The 20,780-nt window shown below is 45.9% G+C and overlaps 1 long non-coding RNA gene across 2 annotated transcripts; it reads left to right on the forward strand.

Moving 5' to 3' along the window:
- The first annotated feature begins 1,556 nt into the window (after window positions 1-1,556).
- Window positions 1,557-20,162, forward strand: LOC311581312. Of its 2 annotated transcripts, none has more exons than XR_014773741.1 (4): window positions 1,557-1,923; window positions 5,712-5,811; window positions 17,602-17,803; window positions 18,977-20,162. It is a non-coding gene; the product is annotated as an uncharacterized lncRNA (long non-coding RNA). The 2 variants fall into 2 exon arrangements; XR_014773742.1 differs by lacking the exon at window positions 1,557-1,923 and adding an exon at window positions 5,187-5,588.
- The last annotated feature ends 618 nt before the right edge of the window (window positions 20,163-20,780 follow it).

Genomic DNA, 20,780 nt, shown 5'->3' on the forward strand with positions numbered 1-20,780 from the left:
TAAGACGCATGCATGTGGCACACAACACCCATACCCATACAATAATAACAAATTAAGAACAATAACAACCTATAAAAACAGAAGCTTAAAAGGCCGATGAGTCTGCTGGGAAGATAAGTTTACTCTTCATACCATGATTTCATCTTATCTTAGTTAGGGTTTCTGTTGTTATAAAGAGGCACCGAAACAGTTTATTCAGCTTACACTTCTGTATTGCTGATCATCAGCAAAGGAAGTCAGGACAGGAACCTAGAGGCAGGTGCTGATGCAGAGGTCACAGGAAGGTGCTGCTTTCTGCCTTGCTTCCCGCAACTTGCTCAGCCTGCTTTCTTGTAAAAGCCAGGACCACCAACCAGCCCAAGATTGGCACCACCCACCATGGGCTGGGCCCTTCTCCATTGACCACTGACTGAGAAACGCCTTAGAGCTGGATCTCATGGAGGCAGTTCCTTAACCGAGGCTCCGTCCTTTCTGATGATTCTAGCTTGTGTCAAGTTGACACAAACCTAGCCAAGTGCACATACGCTGATCTGTAGCTCCAAGATATGGCACCTCAGCTCAGCCCAGGGTATTTTAGAGGTACTGCTTTGCCAGTTCACTGGGTGTTGTTGGGATGGGGTGTAGGTTCTGAACAACGCTTGGGGTCTTGTGGAGGGACCTCAAGATCAGCATCATGTCCGTTGTGACCACTGTGTCTCACACCTCTGCTGAGTTTGCCTAAATAGCAACATGCTTATGCTGCAAAGCAGGCATTTTAAACCATTAGTGTGCACTCCAAGTTGAAAGCATAATTTAAAAATTATACTGCTGTGAAAGTAAAATGGGAATTTAAAAATAGCACCGAACCTCAGAACTTCTGTTTTCTTTGCGTTTGGAGACAATTCAGTGTGCTGGGAAGTGGGCAGGAGCCCAGGGATTTGTAAACTGAACACAGTCCTGGGAAACAACAGCAGCTGCTGAAGAGAACGGGGAGGCCCACTGACGCAGCAAATAGTAAAAATGAAAGGAAAACTGGGTTTTTGAAGTTGGCCGGCTAAGAAATGGGCTGGCCCAGCTTGCGTCTAGCCAGTGGCTAAGACTCTGCCCAGATCTGAGTTTGTTATGGATGAGGGTGAAGATCAAATGTGGAGGAAGCAGGAGATGAGAGGTGAAAAGGCCTGGAGAGAATGAGGAAACCAATGCAGGCATCTCTGGGACAGGCGGGAGACCTGTGACAGGATAGGCTCCTGGAAGGATATTGGCGTGACTCTAGCTGAGACAACTAGCAGCGGGAGACATGGAGAATGAGGTGGCCAGCTCATAGCCAGGCAGGGTTTCCAGTAGGGGGGAGGGGATGGGGGATACCAACCCACACACAGAACTTTTGACCCAAAATGTACACTCCCTACAAGAATAAAGGAATGCAGGAATAAAGATGGAGCAGAGATGGAGGGAAGGGCCAACCAATGACTGGCTCACCCTGAGACCCACCCCATAGGAGAGAGCCACTCTGCTTGCAGACAGGAACCTAGCATACGTGTCCTCCCAGAGGCTCCACCCAGCAGCGGATTGAAACAGATGCTGAGACCCACACCCAAACATTAGGCGGAGAGCGGAGAGTCTCGTGGAAGAGTTAGAGGAAGTAGAGAGACCGGGAGGGGACAAGAAGTCTACAAGAAGTTCGACAGAGTCAGCTAACCTGGGCCCACGGGGCTTACAGAGATGGAAGCACCAACCCAAGAGCAGGAATGGGCTGAACCTAGGTCCACTACACATGTGTGGCTGATGGGCAGCTTGGTCTTCATGTGGGTCCCCTAGCAAGAGGACCTGGGAGGGGCTGTCTCTGACATGGACTCTTAGGTCACTGGCTCCTGGCTGGGCTGCCTTGTTTGGCCTCGGTGGAAGAGGATGGGGCTTAGTCCTAATGCAACTGGATATGTTGGGGTGAGTTACTAAAGGGGGGTGTCCCCTTCTCTTAGAAGGAGGGTAATGGGAAAAGAGAGAAGAGGATCAGTGGGTAGGACCAGGAGGAGAGGAGAGGAGAGGTGCATTTGGGAGGTAAAGTGAATAAACAAAGTTTTAAAAAAGGAACCGAAAAACTAATTTAAGAAGAATTGACATTCATTTTCATATGTTTTATTTTTAAATTAAATTATATCACTTTCTCCTCCTCTTTTCTCCGTCTAACCCCTCATATGTGATGTTTTAAATGAAAATCCCAAATGTTTTCTGTTGTTGTTGTTTTACCAATAGACTCAGGAGCCAGACGCTGGAGTGAAAACCTGCTAGCTCAGAGAGGCAGAGAAAGCAGCCATCTTCTGACCTTCCTACTCAGCTCACATTCCTATGAAAAGAGCCCAAAAGACTTACCAACTCGAGTTCGAGGCCAGCCTCTGGTCTACAAAGCGAGTCCAGGACAGCCAAGGCTACACAGAGAAACCCTGTCTCAAAAAAAAAAAAAAAAAAAAAAAAAAGACTCACCAACTCAGCTGACAGCCCAGGAGCAAAAGGCCAAAAAGCCCAATGCCAAAGGCTTGCTAGCTCAAAATCCAAAGGCCAAGGAGCTGACGAAGCTCACGAGCTCAAGAGCTAAAGGCCCAAGCACGCCTTCTGCTTCTACATACAATACCCTTCAACCCAAAGCCCTTAAAATCCTTCCTACTCTTTAGTCCCTGTCAGCTGGGTTCTTTTTTATTTTATTTTATTTTATTTTTTAAGGCAGGCTTTCTCTTGTAGTCCTGGACTCACTTTGTAGACCAGGCTGGCCTCCACCCCACAGAGATCCACCTGCCTGTGCCTCACGAATGCTGGGATTAAAGGTGTGCACCACCACACCCAGCTTCAGCTGGTTTTTCTCTCTGCCTCTTGACCTAGGGTTAACTTTATTAAATCCTGTGTACAGAAAGCCCTTGGATTAAAGGTGTGTGCTAGGGCTGGCCGAGCCACACCTTAATCATCTGTTTACAATAAACAGACATTCTTGGATTAAGGGTGAGTATTAGGGATCAAGTACACCAACCAAAAGAGATTTTTTTACAGTTCACAATCTCAGGGACCACGATGGGACCAAATATCCTGCAACACCTATGAATCCTGGTTCTCTTTCAAACACATTGTCTCTTTTCTTTAATTGTTTATGTATATTTCTTTCCCTAAATATATATAAATACAACCTGCTCAGCCCAATTAATGTTGCTTGCATGTATATGATTTTCTCCTTCTTAGAACTGGTTTTGTTTCTTAGAACTTTTACTTCTTTCAAATGATGCAGTTAGGAGATTATTCAGTGTTTTGGTGTGCGGTTGGTCTCAGATTTTTATGATCCATGGTGTTTCTTTGGTGCCAGTTGCATTGTGTCAGGATTATATTTGAGCATTTCCTCTTACAAAACAAACAAACAAACAAACAAAAAACAATGAAAATTACCCACTTCTTAAAGTTTTTGACCACTTGTGTTTTTTTCTAGTGTCCATTTTATTTACTTCTGTTCCGATTATTGTTATTTACTTTCTTCTGCTAAGCTTGGGTTTACATTTTCTACTTTCACTTGTTTCTTTATGTGTAATGCCAAGTTGTTTAAGGTTCTTCTTCCATCTTGATTTAGACATTTGTTACTGCAAACTTCCTTCTCAGGACCGAGCTTACTGCATCCAATAAATTTTAGAGTATTTCATTTTTAGTTTTTTTTCTTTCAATATTAAAAATTTTACATTTATTTACTTAGTGTGTGTGTGTGTGTGTGTGTGTGTGTGTGTGTGTGTGTGTGGTATGTGGAGGCCAGATGATAACTTGTAGGAGTTGGTTCTCTGTTTTATTTTCTGAGTCCCAGGATTTGAACTCATCCTTACCTCTGAGCCTTTCTCAGTATATTTTTAAGTTTCCTTTTTGAGCTCTTATTTTAACTGTTTGGTTGCTTTGGGGCATGTTGTTAATTTCAATTCACTTGTGAATTTTTCAGGAATTTTCCTGCTCTGATTTTTAATGTTATGCCATTGTCATTAGAAAAGGTAGTCATTATGATTCAGTATTGTTTCAATCTTCTTAAAGAATTGGAAGACCTGTTTGTGACCAAGCATATGATATATGTTGGATATTCTCTGTGTCCTTGGAAAGATGATTTATTATGGTATTGTTGGGTTAGATAGTCTATACAAATATATGTGGACCATAGTGTTCTTCAAGCCTAGTGTTTCTGCATTGATATACTTTCTGAGTTGTTTTATTCTGTAAACAGGATATATTTACAGAATGAAGTACTTCATATAGTTATATTGTTATTTCTGTTAGTATTTAGCTTATATGTTGGATATGCCTATGTTTGGTGCATATGGATTTATACTTGTTATAGTCTCTTACTGAATTAACCTCTTTACCATGCAGAATTGCCTTCTGTTGCAGGATATTTGATCCCGTTGTGGTCCCTAAGATTGTGAACTGTGAAAACCTGTCTTTTGTTTGGTGTAGCTGATCCCTAACACTCACCTTTAACCCAAGAATTTCTGTTTATTGTAAACATATGATTAAGGTGTGGCTCAGCCAGCCCTAGTACACACCTTTAATCCAAGGGCTTTCTGTACACAGGATTTAATAAAGTTAACCCTAGGTCAAGAGGTGGAGCAAAAAAAAAAAAAAAAAAAAAAAACCAGCTGACAGGGATTGAAGAGTAGGAGGGACTTTGAGTTGAGGGGTATTTAAGACAGAGTGTAGATGCAGAAAGGGTCTTTGGTGCTTTGGTTCTTTAACTTGGGATTTTACCTGGAGCTCCTCAGCTCCTTGGCCTTTGCCTTTTTGGCCCTTAAACTGGGAAGCTTTTGGCCTTGGGTTTTTTGGTCTTTTCCTCCTGAGGCTATCAGCTGAGCTAGTGAGCCTTTTGGGCCTTCTCCCTTGGGACGTGAGCTGAGTAGGAAGGTCACCTGGGTGTTTTCTCTGTCTCTCTGGGCTAGCAGGTTTTTCACCACAACATCCGACTGACTCTTTATTGGTAAAATAGGATGATTAGGGATTTTATTTTATTTTATTTTTTAAGATTTATTTATTTATTATTACGTATGCAATGCTGTGCCTGCATGTACACCTGAGTGCCAGAAGAGGGCATCAGATCACATTATAAATGGTTGTGAACCACCATGTGGTTGCTGGGAATTGAACTCAGGATCTCTGCAAGAGCAGTCAATGCTCTTAACCTCTGAGTCATCTCTCTAGCCCAATCAGGGATTTTTAATTAAAATAACAACCTTTTTTCCTTTGATGTATTTTTTGACTTGAAATCAATTTTATCTGATACAAATATAGTTGCACCCATGTCAGTTTACTGTTACTGTTCACATGGACCATCCTTTTGTCTCTTTCCCTTCTCCTTCTTCTTCTTCTTCTTCTTCTTCTTCTCCTCCTCCTCCTCCTCCTCCTCCTCCTCTTCCTCCTCCTCCTCCTCCTCCTTCTTCTCTTTTTGGTTTTTCAAGATAGGGTTTCTCTGTGTCGCTCTGGCTGCCCTGGACTTTCTTTGAAGACCAGGCTGGCTTTGAACTTACAGAGCTCTGCCTGCCTCTGCCTCAGGAGTGCTGGGATTAAAGGCATGAGCCACAATGCCTGGATTAGTCCTTAAAGCTAAGGTGAATCTCTTCTTACGTTTTTAAAATTTCCTTAGTCTTTAGATTTATTACTTAATTTTTTTCATGTGTATGGATGTTTGCCTGTAAGTATGTCCGTGTATCATATTTTTGCCTGATGTCTAGGAGAGGGTGTCAGATGGTTGTGGATGCTGAGACCCAACTTGGATCCTCTGGAAGAGCAACAAGTTCCCTGAGTCATCTCTCCAGCTCTAAGGCATCTGTGGTGAGCAGAAAACATAATTGTATCTTGTATTGGTTTTAAAATTCATTCAGCTCCTCTATAACTTTTGATTAAGGAATTTAATTCATTTACATTTAAAATAATCCTCGATAAGTAAACACTTACAGTTGCTATGTTACTGTTTTGTTTGGGTTTTTGTTTGTTTGTTTTGTTTTGTTTTGTTTTGTTTTTCGAGACAGGGTTTCTCTGTGTAGCCTTGACTGTCCTGGACTTGCTTTGTAGACCAGGCTGGCCTCGAACTCACAGATATCCACCTGTCTCTGCCTTCTGAGTGCTGGGATTAAAGGCGTGCACCACCACCACCCGGCTATGTTACTGTTTTCTGATTTGGGTTCCTTTGTTCTTTCTCCCCTCTCCCTCTTCCTCTCCCTTCCTCCTTCCTCTCCAGCTTCCTCCTTCCCTCTTTCTCTCTTGCTGCATTTGTGTGTGGGTTGCTCATTTTTTTAGCAGTGATATTTTGATCTTCTTCTCCTTATCTTTTGTATACCCAGTACAGAATTTTTCTTTGTTTTACCATGAAGCTTACACAAAATACCTATAATTTCCTATGTTATTGACCTAATTTTAACCACAAACGGAAAGTACACTTGACCTTCTCCTTGCCCTGCACTTGATGTTATTGGTGTCACGGTTTTGATGCTTTCATAATTGTGTACCTATTAGCAAGTTATTATACTTTCTTTTATTTTTGTGTTAATAAAATATGTATGCAGCTTCACCATACTAGATTATTTTTAATGTAACACATCTTTGCAGTGAGATTCATACTTTCTCGTGCTTTGATGTTGCTAGCTAGTCTCCTTTCATCATGATATAAGAACTCCCTTTTGCATTTCTTGTAAGGTTAAGTGTGAAAGGGGTGAACTTTTTGAGGTTGTTTGTCCACAGAGTTTTGTGTCTTCTTCATTTCTTCAAGATAAGGGCTTAGTTCCAGGATTCTGCAGAGTGACCCACTGATGGTCTTCGTAGTTTTCTTGTGTGTTGCGTTACTGATCTCTTTTAAATTTCTTACTTTGTCACTTCCCGCCCTCAGGCATGTGGTCCACTTTAGCTTTTCGCCTGTGCATCTCCTCTCCTGGCACCCGTCTTTTGACAGGCAAAAATCTCTTCACTTCGGTTCTGTTTAGAACTCTTTCAGGTCTGTGGGTCTGTATGATCATTTTCCTCTACAAATATCATGGACTTTGGTCATAATTTGTTTAAATAAAATTTCTACTACTTTTTCTGCTTTCCTGGGACTATGATAACATGGAAGCACATTGGCTTAATGGGTTATGTCCCATGACCCTTTGTCCTAGTTAACTTCAGCTGTCAAGCTGACATAGCCTAGAGTCATCCGAGGAGTCTCAATTGGAGGGTTGTCCAGATCAGATTGGTCTGTGGCCATGTCTGTGGAGTACTGTCCTGATCCATATTGGAGAGCCCAGTCCACTGTGAGCAGCAACATCCTCGAGCAAGTGGGTCTGGGCTGTGTAGGAAAGCTATCCAAGCATGAGCCAAGCAGGTAATAATAAGACTAATCCTATAAGTATAAGCCAGGTTAACGCAACGGCACCCTCGAGATGAGTAAGAAGCCAGAGGACAAACTGAAACTGCCTACTGGTACCCTGAGAGTCCTGTCCTAACTTGCCTTTTCCTGCGAAGTCCCTGTATGGGTTCCTCAGTTTGCAAGGCTGCCTCTTGCCTTTAACCAGCTTGCACATTAATTAGGCATGCTTCCTGTCCCCCTAGTTGTTTCACTTCATTGTTTTCATTTTGTTGTCGTGAATTTCATGGGGAGCTAGATTTATTTCATTTTTAGGTATATGGATGTATATTTTCCTGAATGTGTGGATGAGCATCACATGCATGCCTTGTGCCTGTGGCGCTCAGAAGAAGGACCAGATAGATCCCCTGGAGCTGGAGTTATGGGTGCTTGTGAACCGGCATTCGGGTGCTGGATACAAGGGCTCTGAACGGCCAGCCAGGTCTCCAGCCTGCCTTGTCGTCGTCGTCGTTGATTGGTTTAGCCTCTCCGTCTCACCAGTGGGCCAGCTTCTGGGGATGGCTTTTATGTGTCTCAGTTCATGGTCCCCATACACAATAGCTGTCCAAAAGTCAGTCTTTCTTTCTTTCTTTTTGACTTCTCGAGACGGGGTTTCTCTGTGTAGCCTTCGCTGTCCTGGACTCGCTTTGTAGACCAGGCTGGCCTCGAACTCACAGCAATCCGCCTACCTCTGCCTTCTCGAGCGCTGGGATTAAAGACATGCACCACCACGCCGGGACAAAAGTATTTCTTCAAGGAGAATGAGCCTGTGCTGCCATTCTCAGAGGTCGAGATAGGTACAGGAGAAGATAAAAGAGCAGCTGTGTGTGAGGTGGGGGGAGGTGGGGTGGGCGGAGGATGGGTTAGCATTCCAAGAAAGCAGGCACTGTTTCTCTTTCTTCCACACCTTTCCCCAAGTCCTCTGCATTGTCAGCGGATGCATACTGGTCATTTGCATGCTAGAAGGATGAAGATGAGCAGATGAATGGGCGGGCATGTCCCTGCTCCAAGCCCTTGCCCGCCATTGTTAAGTATTTAGACTCTTTCAATTTAGAGGCACTTTTTATCTTAGTGTGGCTGCAGTGGATTCTGGCAGTCACTTGGTGCCTCTGCCAGAGAGGGAACTCATGGCTGCCTCCTAGATAGGAGTGTCTGACCTCCCTGGGGAGCCCGAACAGATGAATTCTGGTCTCAAAGGAGACTCTTAAGTGTTGCAGGCTGGCCACACACTCTCTCCTTCAGGTAAATGTAGCTCAGACCACCACGGCCCTGTTTTTCTTCATGGTCTTGTATTTATCATAAAATCAACTTGCTGTGAGGGGCCTCAAGACCTGGGCTTTTTGTAAGGAAATGGGAACAATTAATGGGCTTATCTGATGAAAAGTAATGCCGCTAATGATTTATTAATTATCATGTGACTTATCTTTCTGCTTCTTATTAATCAAAGATGTCGGAGTTTCTCTGGAACTCCACATGGTGGTGGTGGTGGGGGACAGAGTAGATGCAGCCTTGTGTGTGGGGATGTGGGCTGGAGCCAGGTGCCCGTAGCTTCTGAACCTGCTCCAGCCTGCTGCAGCCTGTGGAGCAAGTCTCCTTGGATTGTGGACAGGGTGGATGAGAGAGACGGAAGAGGCACCGCGTTGGGCTGCATATCACGTGACAGGAATTGTTCAGAGTACTCCATGCCTCTTATGAGAACTGCAGAAGAGGTATTACTGTTTTACATGTTTATGTGGGGAAACCGAGGCACAGAGACATGAGGGGAGGTTGCCTAAGTGATGCAGTTAGAAGGGCTGGGATTTGTGCTTGGGTGGGCACATCTTAGGCAAGAATGGATGCCTTTTAACTAGGAAGGCTTCAATTAAAACAGAAGAAATGTGTGGCAGCACCCTGGGTAGAGCTGAGCTGAGGGTCCAGCAGGTGTATTAAAGCCACAGGAGAAGGAGGTGTGTGTGTGTGTGTGTGTGTGTGTGTGTGTGTGTGTGTGTGTGTGTGACAAGACTTCTGGTACCTTTAAAGGACACAAGAGTCATACCTAGGATACAGGGCGTACCTGCATGGGTGGCCACTCTTCTCAGGGTACAAGCTTATTCCCAGACTAGTGCTTCTCAGACTCAGGGCCTGCCTCACTGATGTTAGAGACTTAGAGATTGGACAGAGTTCTATAGATGGGATACTGGTACCCAGGCTAGTTTTATGTCAACTGGGCACAAGTTAGAACCTCAATTGAGAACAATGCGTCTAGAAGATCCAGCTGCAGGGCATTTTCTTAACTTGATCAGGGAGGGCCCGGCCCCTTGTGGATAGTGCCACCCCTGGTTGCGCGGTCCCAGGTTCTATAAGAAAGCAGGCTGATGAAGCCATAGGTAGCAAGCCAGTAAGCAGCACCCCCCCATTGTCTCCGCATCAGCTCCTGCCTTCGGGTTCCTGCTGTGTGTGAGTTCCTGTCCTTATGCCCACCAGTGATGGACTGCAATGTGGAAGTGTAAGCCAAATAAACCCTTTCCTCCCCAGCTTGCTTTTGGTCACTGGGCAGTATTTAAACAAGGCAAATAGCCTGACTTAGGTGAAAAGGGTCAGGAATGATGATGGTTTACAAAGTCATGTAGGGAAGGAGAGCCCAGATTTATATGTCTTGAGGGTCAGGGCTTCTTAGAGTAGACTGTGGAGATTGGGGGGGGGGCATCTTAAGGAACTGGGCTTAGAGTTAGGAGTTCCTACCCTCTAAAAAGCTTTATGAGGCTAATGATAAAATGTTAATTTACATACGTGAGAGTTTGTGCACACGTGTAGAGAAGCATGGATGGATATGGATCTGTGCACTTGTGGGAGTCGGCTCAGGTAAATCCTGTGCAAGCATTTGAAAAGCTCTGGGGTGGGAACACTTTATATATGTGTGTAAAAGGGTGTGCAACGTTTGTGTGTTTGCTGAGTACTTCAGTGAGAGAGGGGGAAGGAGAGAGAGAGAGGGAAGGAGAGAGAGGGGAGAGAGAGAGAGAGAGAGAGAGAGAGAGAGAGGAGGGCACTTGAGCAAGGCTTGGCCCTGTGAACGCACACGAGGAAGTAGTCTGTGGCCTTCGCCCTGTGTGAAGGTTGTGTTTGTGTGTGTGCTGTGGGGAGGGGATGTGAACCGTCTGAGATCCTGGCCAGTGAGGCAGAAGGGACGAGAAGAGCTGCAGGTGGGCAGAGAAGGCAGAGGAGAAGATGGCTGCTGAGGCTGAGAGGAGCTGAGAACTGGCCTTCCTGCCTGTTAGCTGAGGTGCTACCCTAGATGTGGGGTACACAGACATTCGGATGGGGACTCCTCTTTCCTCTCACTCAAGAGGGAGCCCCTTTAACCTGTGTCCTCTTTGGTGACGTGTGGATACCCCAGCGAGACCCAGGGAACGGGCATAAAGCAGCCTAAAGCTCAGATCCACCATCTCTGGGCTGAGGCCCATCTAGCCTTATCTCCCTCCCTCCGAACCCCAGTGGCTCTGAAGCCTTGCCTCCTGGGTATGCGCTGAGTGACAGCGTGGCTGGCCTTTGTGCCAGAGAGAAGCATGTAAGATTGATGGGGGTCTCCGGTGCCAGGGCTCCCGGCGAGGAGGGAAACATGGCACGTTCTGCCGGGTAATGCCCTCCACAGCCCTACTTCAGCTCTCCTGCCTTCTGGAAATGCCCTTGATCCCCTAGTTAACATGAGTCACCAAGTTCCACCGTATGCGGAAATCATCCGAGACATCCATTGCTTCCTGGACTGCCTCCCTTATCTAAAATGTCTCCCCGGTGGGGGGGGGGGCAGCAGTTCCCTTTCATCCAGCGGGGTGCTCGAAAGCTTCACAGGAAGTCATCCTGTGGAAAGTGGGACTGAGGAGGAAAGGCTAAGGGAACAGCGATCCTCTGCTTGCCATACTGTAACCCTCCACTAGAGGGCGTTCTAGGGAGTGGCGGTTCTCCCCTATTCCCTGTGCCAGAGGAGAAGCTGGTCTCCACTCACTTCCTCCATCCTGATTTCAACCAGCCTTCCTGACATTGGATCTGTGGCTCCCCCCCTGCCCCCCCCCCGGGGTTTTACTGAGAGGTGGTCCTAGGATGTTGCAGGTCTAGCCTAGACCAGGTACTACCCCACCCCCTTCAAGATGCTTGTCTAGCAGGCCTCTAATCACGGCTAGGTCCGAAGGCAGCCGGCCGCCTGCATCCGGGTGGGCCTGGCTCTCTTCAAGCACTCGCTCTCCAGCTGCAGACTCCCAAACACATACTTTGGGAGGTCAGCCTGGCCTGAGGCTAGGGCACTCCATTATTCCTGTGACATATCTTTGAACATGCTACAACCCTTCCACTCCTGGCTCAGCCTTGTCTCCACCACAGAGCTGGCTTTCTCACCCCTCCTGAAGGGGCTGCTAAGCCCCCCAACTGGTTCCTCGGTAGAAACAGCCTTACTATTGGCACACGCTGCCTGGAACCCCTCCTTTGTGGCCATCTGGCCTACACTGGAGGAGGATGCTTGGCTCTGCTTCTTAGATGCAAATTCCCTTGAAGAGTAACATATGAGACTCTTACTACCCTAGCACAGGGGACTTTTTCTATCTTTATCTCCAGTGCTGGACTCTAAGATGAAGGAGCCTAGAAAAGGGGAGATGACTGTCTTGCTTTATGCTTCTTTGTTTTTTCCTTTGCCATGATCTAGCCTTGGGCCACTTTTGAGTCCAACGGCCCTGTCTGCAACAGTTCTTTCTACACGCTTTATTCATCCTGAGATATTGAAAATGCTACTGTACTTATGGTATCTGGGGGTGGGGGGGGGGGCGGAAGGATCTTGGGTAAGGATAGACCTATTTTCTAGCCTCACCTTGCTACTTTTTGCTGGGTGGCAATAAGTCTTTTAGTTTGTCTCAGCCCCGATTCCTCAAGCCTCGCCATTATGAAGCCTCTTTATCTATGGCCTGGGACCCTTATATAGCATCTGCCTATGCTGTTGGACCCAGTGTATACACCTGTATGTAGCTGGGAATCCTGCTGTCTATGGGGCTGGGGGAAAGCGTGCTACCTCATGTGTGTGATGTCCCATGGTGAGAATGGTCTCAATTCCCAACCGTGGGGTGTGTCAAGCCGAGGCTGGCTGCCTCCACGAGCCTGGCTAGTGGACACACTCCACCTTGGGAAGCAGATCTTCCTCCCAAACTCATCATCTGTTATAGAAGAATCAGAACTGGAAAAATATCCGTACAATGGCTATTGTTTCTTTCTTTTATCGAAGAGGGAACTCAACTTAGTATACACTTGGGTCTTCACGGTGTTATCTCCTGCTCCTGACAAAGCAGATATTTTTGGGCATTAGGTTCACAGCGTAGGAAGTGAACCCTCAGATGTTAAGTATCTGCCCCATATGAGGCTAGAAGGATGTAGCTGGAATTGGGTCTGAAGCCAGGTCTGTCCCATTTTATTCCAGTGTGTGTTTACGATTGTCTGCAATACGACTGGGTATTCACCCAATGACCCTCCCTCTCCTGTCAGTGTTCCCGTGCCCTACGCTGAGTGTCCTACGCTCAGGCTCCCTGGCAATTCGCTACCATCTTCCAGTGACGGTGTTAGGGATTCAAGATGTCACTGTGGACAAAAAAGTGGTGAATTTTAAAAAGGAAACTTTGAAGGAAGGCATGAAGTTACTTTTTGGGATATTAGAGTTTGATTCCTTTAAAGGTGACCTTCCCAGGCTCTCAGATGACAGATGCCCAAAGCACTCTGCCTTCAGGAAAAGCTAGTCTTCCCCTGTCTGCCTGAATTCCGGTATTCTTCTTCCCACTGTTTCTAACTTACATAGACTTATTATCCACATACAAAAGTTACAGTCTTAACAAGTCAGAGAGGACAGAGAAGAGCTAAAGATGCAAATGTGATCATGTATGTGGAGTTGAGTCTTTACCAGGGCCTAGAGGCCTTGAGCGGTGCCTGTCCTCTGTCTGGCTTTTGGTATTTTCACATGTTGATGGACCTAACCTTGCCTTCCCTCTGCGATCAGAACTCAGCCTCCAACTCAGGTTCCTTCCACCTGTTTTCTTAGAAGCCTTAAAAAAAAAATAGATAGCACTGCCTTCCCCAAGACCTGAAAGAAGATCCGATTGGCTCTATTTTAGGCACCATCTATCTTTGAACCAATCATCGTGGCCAGAGATGGAATGCCTGTGGTCCAGGTTCTGTGACCAGTATAGGTTGGGAGTCGGAAGCATAAAGGCTTGCTTCGTCCAAATGGAGCAATGGAAATGCAGAGGGAAGGGACTGTTTTCATAAAAAGAAAATGGGTGCTGGCCAGGCCCCAACCATGACACCTGTCATTGCTAAGTCCGTGATTTTGATCTCCGCTCTAGGGATCCCAAACCTCTATGGAGGAACTTTAGGGCTATCTGTAAATAGGGAAGTATTTTTCAAATCTCAGCAAGGGTTTAAATGGTCCGAGGAACTGGTTTTTCTCTCTTGGCTGCTTCACTATTGGGATTTCACATAAGTTTTCATTTTGATAAATCTTTTTGATTTTGCTGATAAGAAAAAAAAAAGGGCCTGGAAACCATTTCGATAGATGATATCTAAGGCTTCCATTTAGAGGATCCTTGTGAGTTAGATGCCAAAGTGAATAATTTTCTCCAATTGAGGGCACATGTTAAAGAGTAAATCTTTAGCTCCACCCTGCCCACTCTCCTCCATGGAGTGGAGTCTGTACTTTTCCAAATGACCCTGCTGGCTTTATTACCATCTCTGTCAAGCTAACGCCAAGCCTGCCAGCCCCCACCTCCAAGGACCCACCTGTTTCCTGCTTTGCAAATATCTTGCAGATGCAAAAGGGAAGCCAGTTTTAGTGCAGGAGGAGGACAGTTTTAATGTAGCTGAAATGTAGATTCCCGCCTTCCACAGTCAGTGCCGAGTTACTTAGAGCACTCACTGCATGGACCAGAAGAAACCAGCTCTCAGGGATACGCTGATCCCAACATTTGGGATTCCAGGACAAGAAACAAATGAGGACCGTCAAATCTTTCACGCGTACACATGATTACAAAGTAAAATGTATTTCTTTCCTCCTACTTTGACACATGCACTTTTGGTGATGACTTAGAGGGGTGAGCTTAAAGTCAGAATCCTCAGACTTGTCAGAACTGTCCGCTGCAGTGTGGCAGCACAGGGTGAACTGGCTCCCAGTACACAGGCTACCCTGTTCTCTCACACTGCTCTCTGAGGGGTCCTGCATGCAGGAATGTGGACACTCCAGCCACTGTCCAGGCTCTTGGCCATCTCCCAGGCCTAGAGCTACACATCTTGGTGGCTCCTTTCACCATTGGAGGGCAGTAACATGGAAGACAACTATCCCCTACAGAGTCATTAAATCCACTTGACACCCAGGACATGTTCTAGAAGGGAGCACATGTGTCAGCCATGCCCTGTTGGGCATGTGAAATGCCCCAGTGGTACATTAGTGAAGAGCTGCATCAGAGGCATCTAAGGCCAGGGCTTTCAGTTCAGAAGCAGAGGCCCTCAGCTCAGGTGTGGTTCCCTGCCGTTGTATCCAGGGTCTGGGTCATGAGTTCTCAACTATTCACAGCAACTGGCTCATGCCCAGGCGTAAGAAAGGGCAGAGGAACAGGACAGCAGATTAGAGGTTTTAACTGAACTGCCAAGATAAAGCGGATACAGGATACGAAAATGAGAAGTGAGGCAGTTCAAGGTGTGTGATTTATCAGGGGGAATCCTAGAGAGCCTGCTTCGATGACTTTCAGAATTAGAGAAGCACCATTTTTGATTTTGGAGAAAGCTCCTGGGACAAAGGAGTAAAATGTGTCTGCTCTCACCTCAGGCTGATGAGAAGGGCAGGAAGGCTTGCTCTAGAAGGATCACACGGCCTACTGAGGAACCATGTTCGTTGTGTCACACACCTTTATGGTCTGTGAAGGCTTCCTGTGCACAAGGTCGGGCCACGTACATGAGAACCTGACCACAGCCAGTTTGTACCGCTGCCCAGGAGTTCTGCATGGAAACGGCCTCCCAAGTCCCCACCACATCTTGAGCCCAGACTTTATCACCCAAATAGCCTTCAAGAGTTACCTTTCTCTTCTTAAATATTTTCACCTTTGATTCTGTCAGGACCTCTGGCTACAATCCTCTCAGCAAGTCTGTGTGCTCTAGATCTAGAATGTACTCTACCTTTATTTCATAGCAATATTCTTGGCATATGGCTATATAGCTGGAAGACCGTATTTCTTAGCTTACCTCATGGCTAGGGCCTGACATGGTAAGATTTCACCAGTGGATTCTGGGAGCTGTGTAAAGGATGCACTGGTGGTTGGTTAACCGCAGGGATTGCTATTTTTACCAATTTCCATGGTATAAATATCCTGACCACAGCAGGTTTTTGTTTTTTTTTTTATTCATATGTGGCAGCAAACACCTCTGCTGTTGTCAGAAGGGGACCGCGGGTTAAGGCCATGGAGGGGAGAATGAAATATGGATTTTCTGTCTTAGTTGCTCATGTTGCCCAAGCTGCCTTGCTATCCTTTTTTTTTTTTTTTTTTTTTTTTTTTTTTTTGTCTTTCTACAGAGATTCCAATGACCAGGAAATGTATCTGGTCATGACCAGACATCAGTGGTGCATCATGGTTTGGTCTGGTTTGGCTACATGGACACAACAGACTCCATATTTTGTTTCCTAACCAAGTTCAGCAGCACATTTCCATTTTCTGCTCCGTCTCTGTCTCTGTGACTTCCCTTCATGATGTGCTGTCCCGCACATGGTTTTTCATGATCCCCCTGCAAACCTGGAAGTTCCGGTGACTAAGGATGGTTCATGCCATGTGACAGAGGAGTAAACCGAAGCCCAGATAATCCACCCTGGCCTTGTAATCGCTTGCTTAATAGTCTGACTTCCTCAACTGCCTGTGGGCCCTGGGAGGCGAAGATCTTACCTGATGTATTCCTTGTCACAGTTTCAGCATCCAGCTTGTTGCCTGCTGTGAGGCTGTGAACATTCACTGACTTTCTCAATTTAGGGAAAAACCCTTATTACAGAGGGCAGGTCTCGGGGCTCAAGTGTCAGTTGTGGTTCTTCACATATTTACAAACACAAGAGCTGTTGGCAGCACATTCTAGGTATTGGAAGGTCCACAACACCTAAAAGCCAGAAGGAATCCCATCTGTTACTCTGGGGTGTCCTTGTGTTTTTCTTGAGTTTCCCATCATACACTGCTTTCGATGACCTGTGGATAGCCTCACTTTACAGGTGTGCTCAGTGGCCTGGTGGGCGGTAGGGGGCTTTTTGACACAGTTTTCAAGGATGTCAGAGGATGTGCCATCTTTCTTGGATACCAGCCCATGTGGGAGTGAAGTCATCAGTGTCCCTTTCTTCTCTTCGGGTCATGTGACTACCCAGTTCTGAACCAGCATCTTCACTCTTTTCGGAATTAGGTTGTTCCTTATACCAGTTGCTTCTGGACTGGAGTTGTCTTGTTCCTTCCCCCAGGAGCATGTGACAACATTTGGAGACAATTGACATTTGAATTGTAATCGGGGAGCAGAAGGTTCTACTGCCATCTGGTGGCGAGGCCCCTGGCCTGCTTTTAAAGATCCTACTATGTGCAGGATATCTCCTACTGTAAAGAAGTATCCATACCAAATACTGGTTGTGTGGTGGTTGGGAGAACTTGGCTAGGCTATCTAGCCCAGAAAACTAGGAGCCCCTGGGCAGAAGCTGCATAGGCAGGTGCAATTTCAGGCCCTTCTTTTGACCACTGCTTTCCCTCTTCAGATTTTCTGAAAAGCTCAGATCATAAACATCTTTCCATGTGAGCCCATTTTGGCTGTGGTCACCCTTAATGGGCAGTGGGAAACTTAGCTCCTGAAGGGTCCTATAAGTCATCCTAAGCCACCTGTGGCTGCTGCCACACACACCTGCATGCATCAAGAGTCAAAAAAACCAAAGCAACAACCCTCTCTCCACCCAGCATAAGCCTCCTTTCTCTATGACTAATAACTTCTAGACTAAAACAAAATATTGGAGCAATACATTAAAAAAAATCAATGGAGCTATCCACTGTGGAATACTCATATCTGATATATACATTCAGAACGCCTTCAATGAGGAACTGTGAGAATAGAGGTTTTTTAGCAGAGAGGAGTTTTTATTATCAGTAGCAGAAGTCCAGGGTAGGCAGGCCACGTCTGCTGTAGCAGCCTTGGAACCCCATCAAGAACTCAGACTCCATCTAATTTCTGCTTTCTTCCCTCAGGTCTCAAGGTGGCTGCTGTTCCTCCAGGCATGGCATCACCATTCAAAAGGAAGAAAGAAGAACCCGCAAAAGGGCATGAATAAATCTATTGCTTTTTTTTATAACCTTTACTGGAAGATTTCACCCAGTGATTCATCTGTTGGCGTCATCAATTGGCTACAACATACCACATGACGTCCTAGCTACAAAAGAATCAGGGAAGGTAAGAATGTGTGTTCTTTAATAAGAAAATTAAGGGAGCAAGAGGTTGGGAAACCAAATGGCTGCTGAGTAGCCAATCTGCCGTGTTAACCACAACAAATCCAATTTTAGAAACTGCTTGGTAATGTGAAAAAATTCCCTCTCATCTAAACGCTAACCCCCTGGCTCAACCATACTTAGCTCCTGATGTCAGATGACATTGAGCATGTCCAGTCTGACAGGTCCAGAGGAAACTCATTCCCCAGACTCCAAAAGGCAGTCCAGAACGCCAGAAATAGGCTCAACCCACTCTAGAGGAGGATTTCAGGCAGTTAGAGAAAAGCCAGCATTCCTCAGGAACTTGTGAAACTGATTCTCCTTTACCGTAAGGAGTCATGCCCCTTACCTCTGGCAGAAGGGACATATGGCGTTATCAACATACCACAGTGCGTGCTGGCCTCCAGGCTCCTTCAGTATCGTAAGTGCCTGTTACACATGACAAAGCCCACGCTGGCATCCTTGTCCTTCCTCTTACTTGTTCCCCTTACTCTAAGCTCCCCCTAGCTCATGGGCTTCCTTCCCCCAGCTATTCATTTCTCTTTATAGCTCTGCTATTCCGGTGCTCCCTTCGGCTATCTCTACTGTCTCTGTCTCTATCTCTCTCTGCTCCGGCTTCTTTCACTGTGTTTTCTATGTTCTCTGTCCCCTGCTACTCTTCTCTCTCTCACAGATAGCCCTAGCCAAGTCTAGTCTTCTGTCTGTGTTCAGTCTGTTTCTTTCTCTCTCTGCTCTAGATTCTTCCAGATGCCTCTGGCTGGTTTTTTCCCCCCCTTCTGTCATATGTATAACAAAAACCTTCCCTTAACCATATCATGGACTGGTCATGTCCTTAGTTTATACACAGTCTTGTTTGCATCCATCTCTCCTCGTCTCCACAGATGCCTCCCATGGTCACTTCCCACCTAGAGGCTGCGGTATGTTGCCCTCAGATGCCCTGACTTGTGACTGTTTTTATTCTCAGGCCCTCAGTATAGTACCCTAAACAATAGGCTCTCAAGATGGTGCCCAGCCACAGCCCTCTGAGACATAAGTAACAACATGCTACTATGTAAACCAGTGTGAGAATTCTTCAAAACACTAAAAATAGAACTTACATAGGATTTAGCTCTGACCCTCCTGGGTATATACTCAAAAGGCTCCATGCTGTCTGAGAGAGGGACCCGAGAAGCCATATTTACTGCTGCTCCAGTCACAGTGGAGGGAATGGAATCAACCAAATGTCTTTCCACAGGTGAGTGGACAGTGAAAATGTAGTGCATATATACAATAGGATTTTAGTCAGCTGTAAAAAGTAAACTTGTGTAATTTGAAGCAAATGATAGATCTGGAAACGTTATACTGAGCAAGGTAAGCCAGATCCAGAAAGACAAATGGTGTATATTCTCTCTCATATCTTTGGATCCCAGCTTCAAATTGATAGATTTCTATATTTAAATCAGAGTTATCTATATGGGCCAGGAGGTAAGAAAAGAAATCCTGGCGGGGCGGGGGTGGGGTGTTACTAAAACACGGGATATGAAGGAGTAGTGTATACTAGGAATAAAAGGCTTAAATGATGTTGGAATGGGGAAATACGTAAGTCAGGGGAAGTTAACAAAAATTAAAGATGAATAAAATAAAACTAAAATAAGACAACCTAAAATTAAATAATAAGCCAGGCATGGTGGTGCGAGCCTTTAATCTCAGCCCTCAGGGAGGCAGAGGCAGGTGGATCCCTGTGAGTTTGAGGCTAGCCTGGCCTACAAAGTGAGTCCAGGACAGCCAGGGATACAAAGAGAAACCCTGTCTTGAAAAACCAGTAAACAAATAGCTTGGAGTAGAGGTACCTTTCATGGGTTAATGCTACTTCCACAGATTATAGACTTGTAGCTAAAACTCTATCAACAGGTATGGGATACCTCCCTCTGAATTGTTGACTGAAAGGTCCCCAAAAGAATACTGGCCATTTTTGTCAATCTCGCTTGTCCAAAGAACTTGATGGTGAGACCCTCTTGCTGAAGACATCACTCACTTTGGTTATAGACACAGAAAAATCAAGTTGGAACAGTTTTGGAAACTCTCCCTCTACGTAGTGTTTATAGGAGCAGAAGGTGGGATGTAGGCTGCGGAGGAAGAAAACTCATCAACAGTCTCATTTAGCTGTAGACCATGCGTGGATATGCCTGCAGGTGCGATGGTGGCATGCCTGTATTGGGGTAACTAACTGATTTGTTCTTGGATTGGATCCTACCTCATAGAAGGGAATGCACATCTATTACTGTAAACAGATCAAAAGTCCAAGGGGTGGGGTGGGGACGATGTGATAAAGTTGTTTCTTTAAATGGACACATTCTCAAACTTCTATCTAAGTATTTATGTCTATACCCAGAGACTAGTGACACTCTCAGCCTGAAGTGAAGGTTAATACAGAGCCTTGTCAGAATGGTGAGAATTAGTGACTGTTGAGTACTTAGCTCTAACTAGGATATAGATCCCTTGAGGCCCAGGAGCATCAAGGAAGGGAGTGTTTAAAGAATGAAAGAGGCAAGGCTTAAGCAACCTCAAAATTTACTGTGGGGCCTAGGGCTCAGGGCCAGTGTCCCAGCTTCATCATGGGACTAGAATTCTGACTTCACTGGCCCCAGAATTTATCAGAGGGAATGGGACTTTAGTACCAGCAGCCCTCAAGTTCACTGGGACCAGGGCTTGGTCTCCTGTGGTTCTAGAGTCACTGTGTGAGTGGAGCTTGGGCTCCTGTGGTTCTAGAGTCTCCATGAGAGTGGAGCTTGGGCTCCTGTGGTTCTAGAGTCTCCATGAGAGTGGGGCTTGGGCTCCCGTGGTTCTAGAGTCTCTATGAGAGTGGGACTTGGGCTCCTGTGGTTCTAGAGTCTCTATGAGAGTGGAGCTTGGGCTCCTGTGGTTCTAGAGTCTCTATGGGAGTGGGGCTTGGGCTCCCGTGG

The sequence above is a fragment of the Acomys minous genome (assembly GCF_964271855.1).
Source record: "Acomys minous genome assembly, chromosome: 13".
Lineage (NCBI taxonomy): Eukaryota > Metazoa > Chordata > Mammalia > Rodentia > Muridae > Acomys > Acomys minous.